This window comes from Leptodactylus fuscus, chromosome 1, assembly GCF_031893055.1.
Source record: "Leptodactylus fuscus isolate aLepFus1 chromosome 1, aLepFus1.hap2, whole genome shotgun sequence".
In the NCBI taxonomy this organism is placed as follows: Eukaryota; Metazoa; Chordata; class Amphibia; order Anura; family Leptodactylidae; genus Leptodactylus; species Leptodactylus fuscus.
The window spans coordinates 338,382,171-338,396,634 of record NC_134265.1 but is presented as its reverse complement, the minus strand read 5'-3'; the positions used below and the strand labels follow the sequence as shown (position 1 = coordinate 338,396,634).

Here is a 14,464-nt window from a genome sequence, read left to right as displayed (position 1 = left end):
AGATGTTCCCTTTTGTACCCAGCCCAGAAAAACTCCCCCATCGAGGGCACGTTTCTTGAAGGTGTAGAGTTTTTTCAAGGAATGCGCCGAGGACAGATATAGTGTCGTCTACACAATTTGCCTCTCGAAATCGAGTAGGGGCCCTGAGAAGAGCAACCTGTCCACCACTTCAATGCACCGTCATTTGGAATCCAAGCAATGGAATCAGTGGCAGGCAGCAACGGCAGGACAAACGTCGCCCGCCGTTCATGCCACTGCCTCTGCTCACAGTGCTGGCGATGCACTCCAGAGGACGAGCCAGGACATCACTTCATCTGCCTCCGCCACTTTGTTGACTTCTCCCTCATCCTCCCCTGTTTCTGTCTTATCTCCTTCTCCTGCACCATCAAAGGCACCATCAGGCGCTTCTTTACAACAACCCACCATCTCTCAGACATTGGAGCGCCGGCAGAAATACACCGCTAACCACCCACCCACGCAAGCCTAGAACGCCAACATCGCTAAACTGCTGGCCCAGGAGAGGTTGGCGTTCCGGCTTGTTGAAACTCCCGCCTTCCCGGACCTGATGGCAACTGTGGCACCTCACTATGCCGTCCCTAGCCGTCTCAACTTCTCCCGGTGTGGCGTCCCCGCCTTGCACCAGCACGTGTCACTCAACATCAGGTGGGCCCTTAGTTCCGCGCTTTGCTGCAAGGTCCACTTGACCACCGACACATGGACAAGCGCCTGTGGTCAGGGATGCTGCAGTGCTTATCTTTAATGACAGGCAGGGTGAATGTGGTGGAGTCTGTTCCCCGGGTACAAACTGGGTTGGCCTATCTCCTCTCCCTGGCCAAAATTCATGGCAGGAGTAGACTGAAACCCTACGAAGCTGCAACCTCCACCCCAGCTACTAGCGGAAAACACTGTAACACTGGCATGGGGAGATGTCAGCAGGCCGTGCTGAAACTGATCAGCTTGGGGGACAGACAGCACAGTGCCTCCGAGGTCAGGGATGCCATCCTGGCTGAGATGGCATTTTTTTTTCCCTGCTACACCTGGGGCCTGGCATTTTTACGCCTGTGATAATGGCTGGAACCTGGTAGCGGCTCTGGAGCTTGCCAGCCTCCAACACGTTCCATGTTTGGCCCACGTCTAACCTAGTGGTGCAAAGTTTTTTAAAAACATACCCAAATGTACCGAAGCTACTGTTGAAAATGCGGCGCTTGTGCGCCCACTTTTGCAAGTGCACAGGAGTCGCTGCTAGCCTAAAAACACTCTAGCAAGGCCTACATCTGTCCAAACACAGGCTGTTGTCCGTCATTCACACACGCTGAAACCCTACAATACCATATCTTGAGCAGGGTGTGTGAGCTGCACAGACCTTTGATGGAGTTCCATCTACAAAACCCAAGGGTTCCTCAAAGTCAGCAACCAAAGTTTCTGCACCATGAGTTTCCAGGGGTGGCAGAGTTATGGCTAGGGGCAGAGGCATGGATAGGGATGATGTCTAGGGGCAAAAGCAGTGTGGATGTGGAGGCAAGCTAAGCAGGAAAAACTGGGGGTACAAGCTAAGGCATGGACTGGGGTGATGTCTAGGGACAAAAGCAGTGTGGATGTGGAGGCAAGCTAAGCAGGAAAAACTGGGGGTACAAGCTAAGGCATGGACTGGGGTGATGTCTAGGGGCAAAAGCAGTGTGGATGTGGAGGCAAGCAAAGCAGGGAAAATGGTGGCTAGAGGCAAAGGGATGTCCATAGGCAGCAAGGGCAAAGATGCAAAACTCTCCCGTTTCAAGAATTTTCCTGACTTGTCTCCCCACAAAACATTCCTGGGAGGAGGGCTGAAACACCACCCTCCTCCGCTGTTAAATTGACCCCAGCTACGAGCTGGAAACGCTGCAACACTGGTGTGGGGAGACGTCAGCGGGCCGTGCTGAAGCTCATCAGCTTGGGGGCCAGACAGCACACTGCCTACAAAGTGAGTCATGCCATCCTCGATGAGACGGCAATGTGGTTTTTGCCACTGCACCTGGGCCCAGGCATGTTGTCATGTGTGATAATGGCCGTAACCTGGGATTGGCTCTGTAGCTTGGCAGCCTGCAACATATTCCATGCCTGGGCCACGTTTTTAACTCATTGCTGCTAATCTTTTGAAAAAGTTACCCCAATGTTCCTGAGCTACTGGTGAAAGTGTGGCGCTTGTGCGGATAGTTTTTAAAGTCTATAGTTGCCGCTGCTAGCCTCTATGCACTCCTACAACGCCTGTACCTGCTGGAACAACGGCTGTTGTGCGACGTCTCCACACTGCTGGCACTAAACATATCATGTGTTGAGCAGAGTGTGTGAGCAGCACAGACCTTTGATGTAGTTCCAACTCCAAAACCCTCGGGTTCGTCAAAGTCAACTCCCTCAGTTGCTCAACCATGAGTGGCCGTGGGTGGCAGACTTATGTGAAATCCCATCCCATCCATTGCACTGGACACGAAACATTAGCATGCGCTCAGCACAACTTCGGATATGGCAGCTGCGTTAAGCAGGGTGCAGGGTACAACACAGACCAGGCCCGAGCACCAGGAACAGGTGTTAGAAATACTGCAGCATCTGCCATTTCCTTCCAATTTTGGGGTTTTGGACCCGCCACCGACTTGTCTGGACCTAAGTGGGGATCATGAGACACAGTTGCCATCAAGGCAAGCTGTGGTCATGTGCGGTTTGCAGTAAGGGGGCAGTGCGCAATTGGAAGAGGAGTTGGTGGATGACGAGGCCACCGACCCCACATGGACAGGGGTGATGTCTAGGGGCTAAAGCAGTGTAGATGTAGAGGGAAGCTAAATCAACAAAAATCCTGGGTAGAAGCAAAGGCATAAACTGGGGTGATGTTTAGGGGCTAAAGCAGTGTAGATGTGGAGGGAAGCTAATTCAACAGAAAAAAAAGGGTAGAAGCAAAGGCATAAACTGGGGTGATGTTTAGGGGCTAAAGCAGTGTAGATGTGGAGGGAAGCTAATTCAACAAAAAAAAAGGGTAGAAGCAAAGGCATAAACTGGGGTGATGTTTAGGGGTGAAAGCAGTGTAGATGTGGAGGGAAGCTAAGCAGCAAAAACAGTGGGTAGAAGCAAAGGCATGCAAAACTCTACCCTGTTGGAAGACTTATTCCTAGGTCTGGAACACGTTAATGGCCCCCCTGGACAAATTACTGCCACTCAGGGGCCTAGTGTCACCAGGAGGGACAAGTATAGGCGCATGTTGTGGGAATACCTGGCCGACACCAGCTCTGTCCTCTCCGATCCCTCTGTGCTCTACAGCCTACACTTATTTTCTCATCTTTTTTTCTGAACTGCACATCTCTTGCCTGCTTCCTTTGGGATCTTAGAAATGGTGGTCCACTTCCACAGATGGTAACTTCAATAGACAGTGTAACGGGAGTAGCTGAGGGATCGCTGTCTTAACCACTTTTTGGCACAAAATTAACTTCCAAAGCCAAATATGGTGCAAGTATATGATGCAAGGACACCTACACACCTATCTCTGACACATTGGGGAGTTCACCCTCATGCGCCCTTTTGGCCTGCACCATCATGCGCCTCTTCCCAGCCACTCCACATTTCCCAAGCTTTTCATTGCAGGCAGAAGTACAACACAACCCACCCCCATGCCCAAGCCTTTAACAGCCTCATCGATAAACTGCTGGCCCTGGAGATGTTGGTGTTTGTTTATGCTTCTGGAGACCCAGGCCTTCCGTCAGCAGATGGCAGCTGGGGCACCTCCCTATGCTGGGCCTAGCCGTTACTACTTCTCTTGGTGTGCTGTCTCTGCCTTGCGCCTGCATGTGTCCCATAACATCAGTCGGGCCCAGAGCTCTGCGCTTTGCTGCAAGGTCCACTTGACCACCGACACATGGACAAGCGCCTGTGGTCAGGGATGCTGCAGTGCTTATCTTTAATGACAGGCAGGGTGAATGTGGTGGAGTCTGTTCCCCGGGTGCAAACTGGGGTGGCCTATCTCCTCTCCCAGGCCAAAATTCATGGCAGGAGTAGACTGAAACCCTACGAAGCTGCAACCTCCACCCCAGCTACTAGCAGAAAACACTGTAACACTGGCATGGGGAGATGTCAGCAGGCGGTGCTGAAACTGATCAGCTTGGGGGACAGACAGCACAGTGCCTCCGAGGTCAGGGATGCCATCCTGGCTGAGATGGCATTTTTTTTCCCTGCTACACCTGGGGCCTGGCATTTTTGCGCCTGTGATAATGGCTGGAACCTGGTAGCAGATCTGGAGCTTGCCAGACTCAAACACGGTCCACGCATGGCCCACGTTTTCCAACTTGTTGGTGCCATGTTTCTTTGAAACCTACACCATTGTGCCTGATATACAGGTCAAAGTGGGGCCATTTTCGTAAGTGAGAACTAGCCTCTGCTAGGCAGAAAACATTCAGAGCACACTCCTCTCATCTTCGCACCGTTGGCTGGCGGAGGAAGACGAGGGGGTTGGAGTGGCATCTGATGTCCCTATCCCACACGAGGCTAGAGGGTGCACTTCAGTGCATCCCATTGCTTCACCACAAATGGTGTGAAGGGGAGTGGAAAATGGAGGAAATGGAGAGTGACCCTTACAGTTGGGGCCAGCAAAGGCATGCCAAGTAACATACTGGCACACATGGCTGACTTCATCTTGGGTTGCTTTTCAACACATATTTCACATCATGAAGAACAAATAATACTGGATTTTTACAAGCCTCGAACCCCGGTCTAGGTCTAATGTCTGTTCCTTTCTTATATTAGGGGAGAGGGAAAAAAAATTACTTCAGTGATACGTTTAGCGTACATAGACTGACTATTAATGTGTATCCCACTTAGTGTTGTTAGGGTTACACACCGTCACAACCTGGCTAAAGCTTCTATAGCTGTTAATAAAGTCAACATAACTTTACGGTATCCAAAAAGACAGCTGGTACCGACAGAGAGCAAGACAAATGTCACCCAAAGCTGTGAGCTCTGAACACCCACAGTGACTTTGGCGTCATCATCATTATTAGGGAGCGGGTGGTAATAAATAACTTGGCAGTGCCTAAAACCCAAAAAGCTTACACAACTATATTTACATTAAGATACACAAATGACACTTTTCAGTAGCATGTCATGAGACAAGCTGATAAGCTCTTCCTTTGTGCAGTGCTATTTGAAAGTTAAACGCTGCCTTTATTTTAATTCTGGAGAAGGTGCAGACATTAGATTTAGAACATGTTGTCTTCATTGTCCAAATCCTCTATATAGGTAACGTGTTTTTCGGGCCGAGCTGTCTGGGAACGAGCTGGTGCAGCACTGACAACCTGGGTGAATATGGCAAGAGCCTGAGATGTAGGGTGAATGAATCCCCAAATTATTTGTGGAATTCCCAGTGAGACAATGGCACTATCTACCAGTAGCAAAAATTGTGGGTGCACATAACCCCAATATATTCTTTGAATTCCCAGTGAGACAATGGCACTGTATAGCAGTAGCAAAAATTGTGGGTGCACATAACCCCAATATATTCTTTGAATTCCCAGTCAGACAATGGCACTGTATACCAGTAGCAAAAATTGTGGGTGCACGTAACCCCAATATATTCTTTGAATTCCCAGTGAGACAATGGCACTGTATAGCAGTAGCAAAAATTGTGGGTGCACGTAACCCCCATATATTCTTTGAATTCCCAGTCAGACAATGGCACTATATACCAGTAGCAAAAATTGTGGGTGCACATAACCCCAATATATTCTTTGAATTACCAGTGAGACAATGGCACTGTATACCAGTAGTAAAAATTGTGGGTGCACATAACCCCAATATATTCTTTGAATTCCCAGTCAGACAATGGCACTATATACCAGTAGCAAAAATTGTGGGTGCACATAACCCCAATATATTCTTTGAATTACCAGTGAGACAATGGCACTGTATACCAGTAGTAAAAATTGTGGGTGCACATAACCCCAATATATTCTTTGAATTCCCAGTCAGACAATGGCACTGTATACCAGTAGCAAAAATTGTGGGTGCACATAACCCCAATATATTCTTTGAATTACCAGTGAGACAATGGCACTGTATACCTGTAGTAAAAATTGTGGGTGCACGTAACCCCAATATATTCTTTGAATTCCCAGTCAGACAATGGCACTGTATACCAGTAGTAAAAATTGTGGGTGCACGTAACCCCAATATATTCTTTGAATTCCCAGTGAGACAATGGCACTGTATAGCAGTAGCAAAAATTGTGGGTGCACGTAACCCCCATATATTCTTTGAATTCCCAGTCAGACAATGGCACTATATACCAGTAGCAAAAATTGTGGGTGCACATAACCCCAATATATTCTTTGAATTACCAGTGAGACAATGGCACTGTATACCAGTAGTAAAAATTGTGGGTGCACATAACCCCAATATATTCTTTGAATTCCCAGTCAGACAATGGCACTATATACCAGTAGCAAAAATTGTGGGTGCACGTAACCCCAATATATTCTTTGAATTACCAGTGAGACAATGGCACTGTATACCAGTAGTAAAAATTGTGGGTGCACGTAACCCCAATATATTCTTTGAATTCCCAGTCAGACAATGGCACTGTATACCAGTAGTAAAAATTGTGGGTGCACGTAACCCCCATATATTCTTTGAATTCCCAGTGAGACAATGGCACTGTATACCAGTAGTAAAAATTGTGGGTGCACATAACCCCAATATATTCTTTGAATTCCCAGTGAGACAATGGCACTGTATAGCAGTAGCAAAAATTGTGGGTGCACGTAACCCCCATATATTCTTTGAATTCCCAGTCAGACAATGGCACTATATACCAGTAGCAAAAATTGTGGGTGCACATAACCCCAATATATTCTTTGAATTACCAGTGAGACAATGGCACTGTATACCAGTAGTAAAAATTGTGGGTGCACATAACCCCAATATATTCTTTGAATTCCCAGTCAGACACTGGCACTATATACCAGTAGCAAAAATTGTGGGTGCACATAACCCCAATATATTCTTTGAATTACCAGTGAGACAATGGCACTGTATACCAGTAGTAAAAATTGTGGGTGCACATAACCCCAATATATTCTTTGAATTCCCAGTCAGACAATGGCACTATATACCAGTAGCAAAAATTGTGGGTGCACGTAACCCCCATATATTCTTTGAATTCCCAGTGAGACAATGGCACTGTATACCAGTAGCAAAAATTGTGGGTGCACATAACCCCAATATATTCTTTGAATTACCAGTGAGACAATGGCACTGTATACCAGTAGTAAAAATTGTGGGTGCACATAACCCCAATATATTCTTTGAATTCCCAGTCAGACAATGGCACTGTATAGCAGTAGCAAAAATTGTGGGTGCACGTAACCCCCATATATTCTTTGAATTCCCAGTCAGACAATGGCACTATATACCAGTAGCAAAAATTGTGGGTGCACATAACCCCAATATATTCTTTGAATTACCAGTGAGACAATGGCACTATATACCAGTAGCAAAAATTGTGGGTGCACATAACCCCAATATATTCTTTGAATTCCCAGTCAGACAATGGCACTATATACCAGTAGCAAAAATTGTGGGTGCACGTAACCCCAATATATTCTTTGAATTACCAGTGAGACAATGGCACTATATACCAGTAGCAAAAATTGTGGGTGCACATAACCCCAATATACTCTTTGAATTCCCAGTCAGACAATGGCACTATATACCAGTAGCAAAAATTGTGGGTGTATATAGCCCCAATTCTATTGCTAGGGGACTTGCAGGGTATTTCTGAGGTGAAGGTGGGGGGGCACACCGTTGGAACGGTGATTTGGGGTGTATATATGGGGTATACGGGAATACACTGTCAGTGTGTTCCATTCAGGATCCTGGGAAAGCTGGGTTGCGGCGATTGAGCCCGTCAGTGCCACGTTACACTGACAAGCTTCTCCCTGGAATTGAAGTTATATGTAAGCCCAATATATTCTTTGAATTCCCAGTGAGACAATGGCACTATATGGCAGTAGCAAAAATAGTGGGTGTATATAGCCCCAATTCTATTGCTAGGGGACTTGCAGGGTATTTCTGGGGTGAAGGTGGGGGGGCACACCGTTGGAACGGGTATCGGGGGTATATATCGGGTATACGGGAATACACTGACAGTGTATTCCATTCAGGATCCTGGGAAAGCTGGGTTGCGGAGATTGAGCCCGTCAGTGCCACGTTACACTGACAAGCTTCTCCCTGGAATTTAGCTCTTACAAGAGCTGTTGTGGTTGTCTTCTCCTTCCTATCCTAGCCTGTCCCTGCCTACCCAGAATCTAAGCCCTAGCTAACTGGACGGAAACCTCCGTCCTCGGTGAATTGCAAGCTCAGAATGACGCGAACCTGGGCGGCGCTGTTCTTTTAAATTAGAGGTCACATGTTTTCGGCAGCCAATGGGTTTTGCCTACTTTTTTCAACGTCACCGGTGTCGTAGTTCCTGTCCCACCTACCCTGCGCTGTTATTGGAGCAAAAAAGGCGCCAGGGAAGGTGGGAGGGGAATCGAGTAATGGCGCACTTTACCACGCGGTGTTCGATTCGATTCGAACATGCCGAACAGCCTAATATCCGATCGAACATGAGTTCGATAGAACACTGTTCGCTCATCTCTAGCCACAGCCACATTGAGCAGCTGATCCCAAGTGTCAGACCGACACCGGTCAGCTATTGATAGCCTGTTATAACAATAGGTTAACTATACGTAACTTAAGAGCAGCACGGTGGCTCAGTGATTAGCACTGCAGCCTTGCAGCGCTGGAGTCCTAGGTTCAAATCCTGCCAAGGGCAACATCTGCAAGGAGTTTGTATGTTCTCCCCACGTTTGCGTGGGTTTCCTCCCACACACCAAAGACATACTGATAGGGAATGTAGATTGTGATCCCTATATGGGACAGTGACTGACAATATCTGTAAAGCGCTGTGGAATAGGATGGCGCTATATAAGTAAGCACAATAAATAAATAAAAATGAACCCTTTAATGTAGTGTATATACAACGATCAAATAAAACCTCAAAAGGAATTAAAAGGATACACATTACCATAGTTAAAGGATTTGTATAAGGTTAGAAAAACATGACTGCTTCCTCCCACAAACATCACCACGTTCGTCCATGGGCTGTGTCGGGTACTGTAGTTTTTCCATAGGCCATGTAATAAACCGAATTTATTGGTTGCATAGACATGTACCTACCATTTTGCTAGATCTAACACAAACTATAAACAACTAGTCAAGATTGAAAACGGTCTAATGCATTTCTTATAGATTTTGTGTCCTCCTACTATAAATGTAACAATTATTGTTAGAAATCCCCACTTATAGTATTCTGAGCAAATATTGTATCTGTGTGTAGTCATAGAGTAAGGTCTTCTATGGGAGAGGTAACAAACAGCTCCATAGTAAAACAAATAACAATCCTTCCATCTGCTTGGCTTTCCCCGCTGTTGCCCATGTTTGTTTTTGTGTGCTCTCAGTGGGGCTCCCAACTATTAATCATGGGGCATATCCCATCCCCATCTCTGTCCCCCGCTGGTTGGTTGCTGTGCCCGCTGAAGTGACAAATTGGAGACTCAGAGAGAGAGTTTCCATTGGAGCTCCTTGATGTTTGTTTCTCTTCTAGTCTTGGGTAGGTGTGCTGTTTACTTTTACTTATTGCGTCCATAGACCTTATGGTGGTTGTGTAATAGTCTGATTTTACTATGGAGGACCTTTCTTGTATGAAGAGTGATCTGGTTGTATATGATATCTACAAATATTGTGCACTTAAGTGATCCATATTTTTGGATGAAATTTTATGAATTCATTACTGTATTATATGCAGAAAGTGGCAATGAGAGAAGCTACAATGGTAAGGTCCATCCAACAATCCAACAACTTTCCATACACATGAGATCATTATCTGCAGACCATTGGCAGATCAAGCTTATTTGGTAGCATTTGCTGGTAATCTTAGCAGATTTCACAAAATTAAAGCCGGCCATACTCGCTAGATTTCGGTTACCATGTCTCCTTCCAATTGAGGATCATACAAAGAATCCCACCATAAGCATTGCCCGATCAGGGGGGGCAGTTTAGTTGCATATTACTAGTTGGCTAAAAAACGCCGAACATGTCAAACACTGATATTCTCAGGCCAACAGCAAGCCAAAAACATCCAATGTGGTGGATCTGTTTTTGGCAGACTAAGTGGTCAGTGCAATAAATAGAAAGCCATTCCATCCTATTCTAAGGTAGTCAATGTGTCTGAAATTGGCCACTGTGCATGGTTGTTCGTGTACAATTTTTAGGTGATGGTTAGCCAACATTGCAAAAGTCAGGTTGGCCAAATTATATCTTATGTTTATGGTCAGGTTCCAAAAATGAGTTGCAACGTGATGGACTGACATCTAGGCCAGTGGTACAGGTAGGTCATGTATATGTAGAAAGTTAATAGATGGATTCTGCCCAACCCAGTTAGGCTGCAAATAGTCTTCTTATAGGATGCAGCTCGCCTGCATTGAACTAGTAGGTTAACTCAATTATAGTGAAATGCAGTAACTATATAAAGTATATGAGGAACCTACTACCAGGAAAAGCATTTATACACAGAGGTGTAACTTAAAGCTCCCGGGCCCCAATGTAGAATCTGTAGAATCCGGGCCCCTACCTTGTGTTATTTAGAATAGTTGCATATTTTACGTATGCGGCAGAGAGATCTTTGGGGCCCCTCTGGGTCTAGTAGTGGCTATTATCATTGCATTCCCTATAGCTACGGAACTCTTTGTTGAGTATATAGATTTTGTATACGTCCACTGATAGTGAACCTGTGGACAGCTCCACTTTCTTTTGTAGTCACAAGTGACATATCATCTTGAATATCTTATATTTTTAATCCGGATCCCCTTGTGCACATGTTGTGTATCTGCAAGCAGGACTTTTCTCTCCGCGTTTTTTAGACGGCAAAACCCATTATTCGCGGGTTTACATGGTGTGGGAAAGGTAGCTCGGTAGCAGCAATGGTGCGGACCCATCCAGTCAGAGACAGGGACACAAAATCTGCTTTTAGTAAAAACAGCAAAATAAATAAACCTTCAGGTCATGCACGAAATAAGCAAAATAAAATACAGCTTTAACTTCAGGCAAAAGGGAAAACAAAACTCCTGCTCGTCCGAGCGCTAACTAAAATAATATAAGCCTAACTGTAAGTGTGGCTTACTTCCGGCCACATGATCAAACAAAGTCCCAGTTTGGTCTTACCAAAACTCAGCTCTCGAGGGCAGACCCAGGCACCTCCACTCACTCCCAGGATCTGCCCTGAAGTGCAGGCTCTGCAGTCTTTTACGGGCCAGTAACAAGCCTAGGACCTACACCTGGGGCCGAGGCCTACTCAAGACCCACCCTGGACCACACATAGGTCCGGAATCTATATATTGTGACTCCAGCACTCTGCCTGTCACCTTCTCACAGTGGCTAACCTCTTTTTAAGTGGATTGGGTTTCCATTTTCTGGACCCAAAGACTGGAAACCTGTGAACCCAGCATTAGATGTTGACATGACGCTCGGGTGAGGGTTCCTGGACAGTATTTGTACCCTGGACATTATGCACACATCTTGACTGCAGGGTTTGCTTCTGTCGCAGTCCCCTATATTACACCTGCACATACAGTGTATTTTCAGTGTGCCGCCACCTCATTGGCCGCTTTATCTTATCTGCTAGGTTACACTGTTTGCACAACGCCTTGTCCTAGGGTGAAGTTGTTTGTACTGAAATCACTTCCCTGCTGACTGTCGCTGTACCTTGAAAGGGTATATTTATACTAAATTCCAAGCTCTTTGGGAAATTTCATGCTTGTGCCTCAATTTCTTGTTATGGCAAAAATAACAAAACAGAATGAGTGCGAGCCGTACGTTGATGGCGAAGGTGATCTCAAGCTGTCTAGCATCTGGGAGATGTAAGTTACGCCTTCTCCTTGTCGACCACACCTACCACAACTCATTTCAGGTGCCCTTAGCAAATACCTTCCAAGGAATGTAAATGGCCCTTTGCTGCTGACCAATAAACATATGCATGAGCTAAAAATCCTGTGACTGAGAGTGACTCCTCCAGCAGAGGCGTTCTGTACTACTGACCTGTCAGCAAGGCTTGAGAGGTATGGAAAAGCTTGTCTGCTGTAAGTTGTCTTATTTTCTTTTCATCTACAACCCTCATTTTACATTGTATTAGTAAAAAGCGATAGTTGGCGGGTCTATTAATACATAATTATAGTGGCCCTAAAGGTCGATGTTGTGCAAATTTAACGTAATCCGTTTATATTCCGTATGTAGATTTATCAAGATTAATGACGTATCGTGTAAACTTTTCTTTTGGGATTTACACGCAGATTATATCTACTTTATTATAATTATGATCATGGTAGACTGCCAAGAACACGGCGATGCTAAACTTATGTGACATTTAGGAATTATAATGGTTATTACGTAGATCAAGGACAAGGAGCGTTTTCATCATGGCGTCTCCTCTATGCCTACGAAGTAGGTTTTTCGATTTACTTGTAGAATTGGTAAAATGGGTTTGCGGTGTTTGGATGACCTTTAACGCCTTTGAAAATATCCTAGCTTACTGCAATGAGCGGCTCGGGTCTATAGCAGGGCCTGTGTAGTAATACTATGCATACAGTGGTCATCGGTTGTCCTATATAACTTGCTCAGCAGGTGACATGTTAATGCCATGGTGGACAATGGTGGGCGTTCTGGAATTCAGACAATTTGAATGGACTGTTTGGTCTGGAATGGTTGGTTTGCAAATATGATTTGCAGCTGATTTTTATATTAGTCATCAGCGGTCAGGCTGACGTTCGGCTGGGGAGATATAGGGGATAAAAGTCGGCAATGGCGTCACGATCGAGTCCCAATGATATCTGGACGTTCGTCTGCAAACATTTAACTAAGATCAGAATAATAATAAAATTCGTCTGACTATGACCTCAAAATGATGTATTTGCTTTTGGGCCCAGTGATCGAAACCTCTATCACCACCATTACTGTAAGTGGCGCAAATCCTAGAAATGTAGTAGATGAATGTAAACTTGTGGTTATATGACAAATGATACTAAACTAAGTGAACTTTATTAAGGAAACGTCTTAAGAAATGCTGGTCATAGGGTACGTACAAAACTGCCTACACAATTGGGAAACGCCTGACTACGTTGCGATTCCTGCCATAACCACTATACAAGTAGTTTTAGTCATACGGGGTAGATATGAAATTATAAAGCAGTTTAATAGAAAATGTTACCTGGGGAGTGACCGGTACATGTTTGTCTATGGCGTTGTTTTATATGGTGTTGGTGTAGCACTTAACAACAGATAAGATAATGTACCTGATAGGAGGTTCCTCTAATCTAAGGTGGAGTAAACTTTCTAATCTAGTAATTGGTTTCAATTCTAACTTAATTTGGCTAAATCCATCAAGTGGTAAATACTTTGGGCTTTCTTTGCAGTGGAGTCAGTTGAAAGGATGAACAATGGTTTGTGCTGTGCGGGAGTTTCTTACCTGTCTTTTCATTGAAAGGGTTAAGAGGGGACAATGTAGGCATTGTTCCTGGGTCTAATCCCAATATATGGCTCCCCTATCATTTCGGACTGTTAGATGTTTGTTGTCTGTCTCTCTGAGCCTCTCGGCAGATTGTAGACACTTGTTCTTTGGCTTTAGTGCAGTAAGGCAAGCGCTATGTTACGACCATAAAAACATTATAAAAATATTTTATTAATAGTGTTACATATTGATTTTAATGCATTTCTTTATTTCGCCTGCAATGGTGCAGTAGGGGAACTCGACACTTGCTACTGAATACCCAAAAAGATGACACATGGGGGTCCCAGCAGTGGTAGGTGATATAATAGGCTTATTGTTGGAGGACCCTAATAGCAAAAAAAAAACTTGTTCAGTGAAAAAAAAAACCTTTAACTGGAGTATGACAGGAGTTACTTTCACCATGCTGTAATTTTGATTTTGGTAGTGGGCAGACTCCTGGCACCTCCGTCAGTTAGCTGGTTGAAGGTGCCATGGCAGTCACATGAGCACCGTGGCCTGTTGAGACTGTGAGTCAAGTCCATCAGTCATCAGTCCCATTCTAGTGAATGGCCTGAGTGGCAATGCACTATGTACAGACCTGTGCCTGGTATACAGTGAGTAGAGCCCTGTGCTGAGCTCTGCAGCCCCCTCACTCAGTTGATCAATTAGGTTGTTGCAAGCAATTACTTATCTGATAAATCCCCTGCTGTTCCAGAATGGCCAATTGGACAGTTTTGTAGGTGTTGGTTGGTTACCCATACATCCACACGATGGCTGCAGACATCACTAAGTGCTGATGATGTCATGTATGAAACAACGCCACTAAGGTAGTAATTGGCTGCAGCAGTCGCATGGGTGCATGGCGGGCAGGAAAAT

General features: G+C 45.3%; 1 protein-coding gene across 5 annotated transcripts in view; it reads left to right on the top strand.

Moving 5' to 3' along the window:
* The window catches only part of RBM47 (RNA binding motif protein 47), a 112,085-nt gene that overhangs the window by 73,391 nt on the left and 24,230 nt on the right, over window positions 1-14,464 (top strand). The window contains exon 1 of one of the 5 annotated variants that reach the window (XM_075261390.1): window positions 12,020-12,164. The exons of 3 other annotated variants lie outside the window; for them this stretch is intronic. The gene's annotated coding sequence lies outside the window, so the exon portion shown is untranslated. Of the gene's footprint in view, window positions 1-12,019; window positions 12,186-14,464 lie in introns of those variants that run through there. One more of the 5 variants, XM_075261389.1, reaches the window with a different exon arrangement.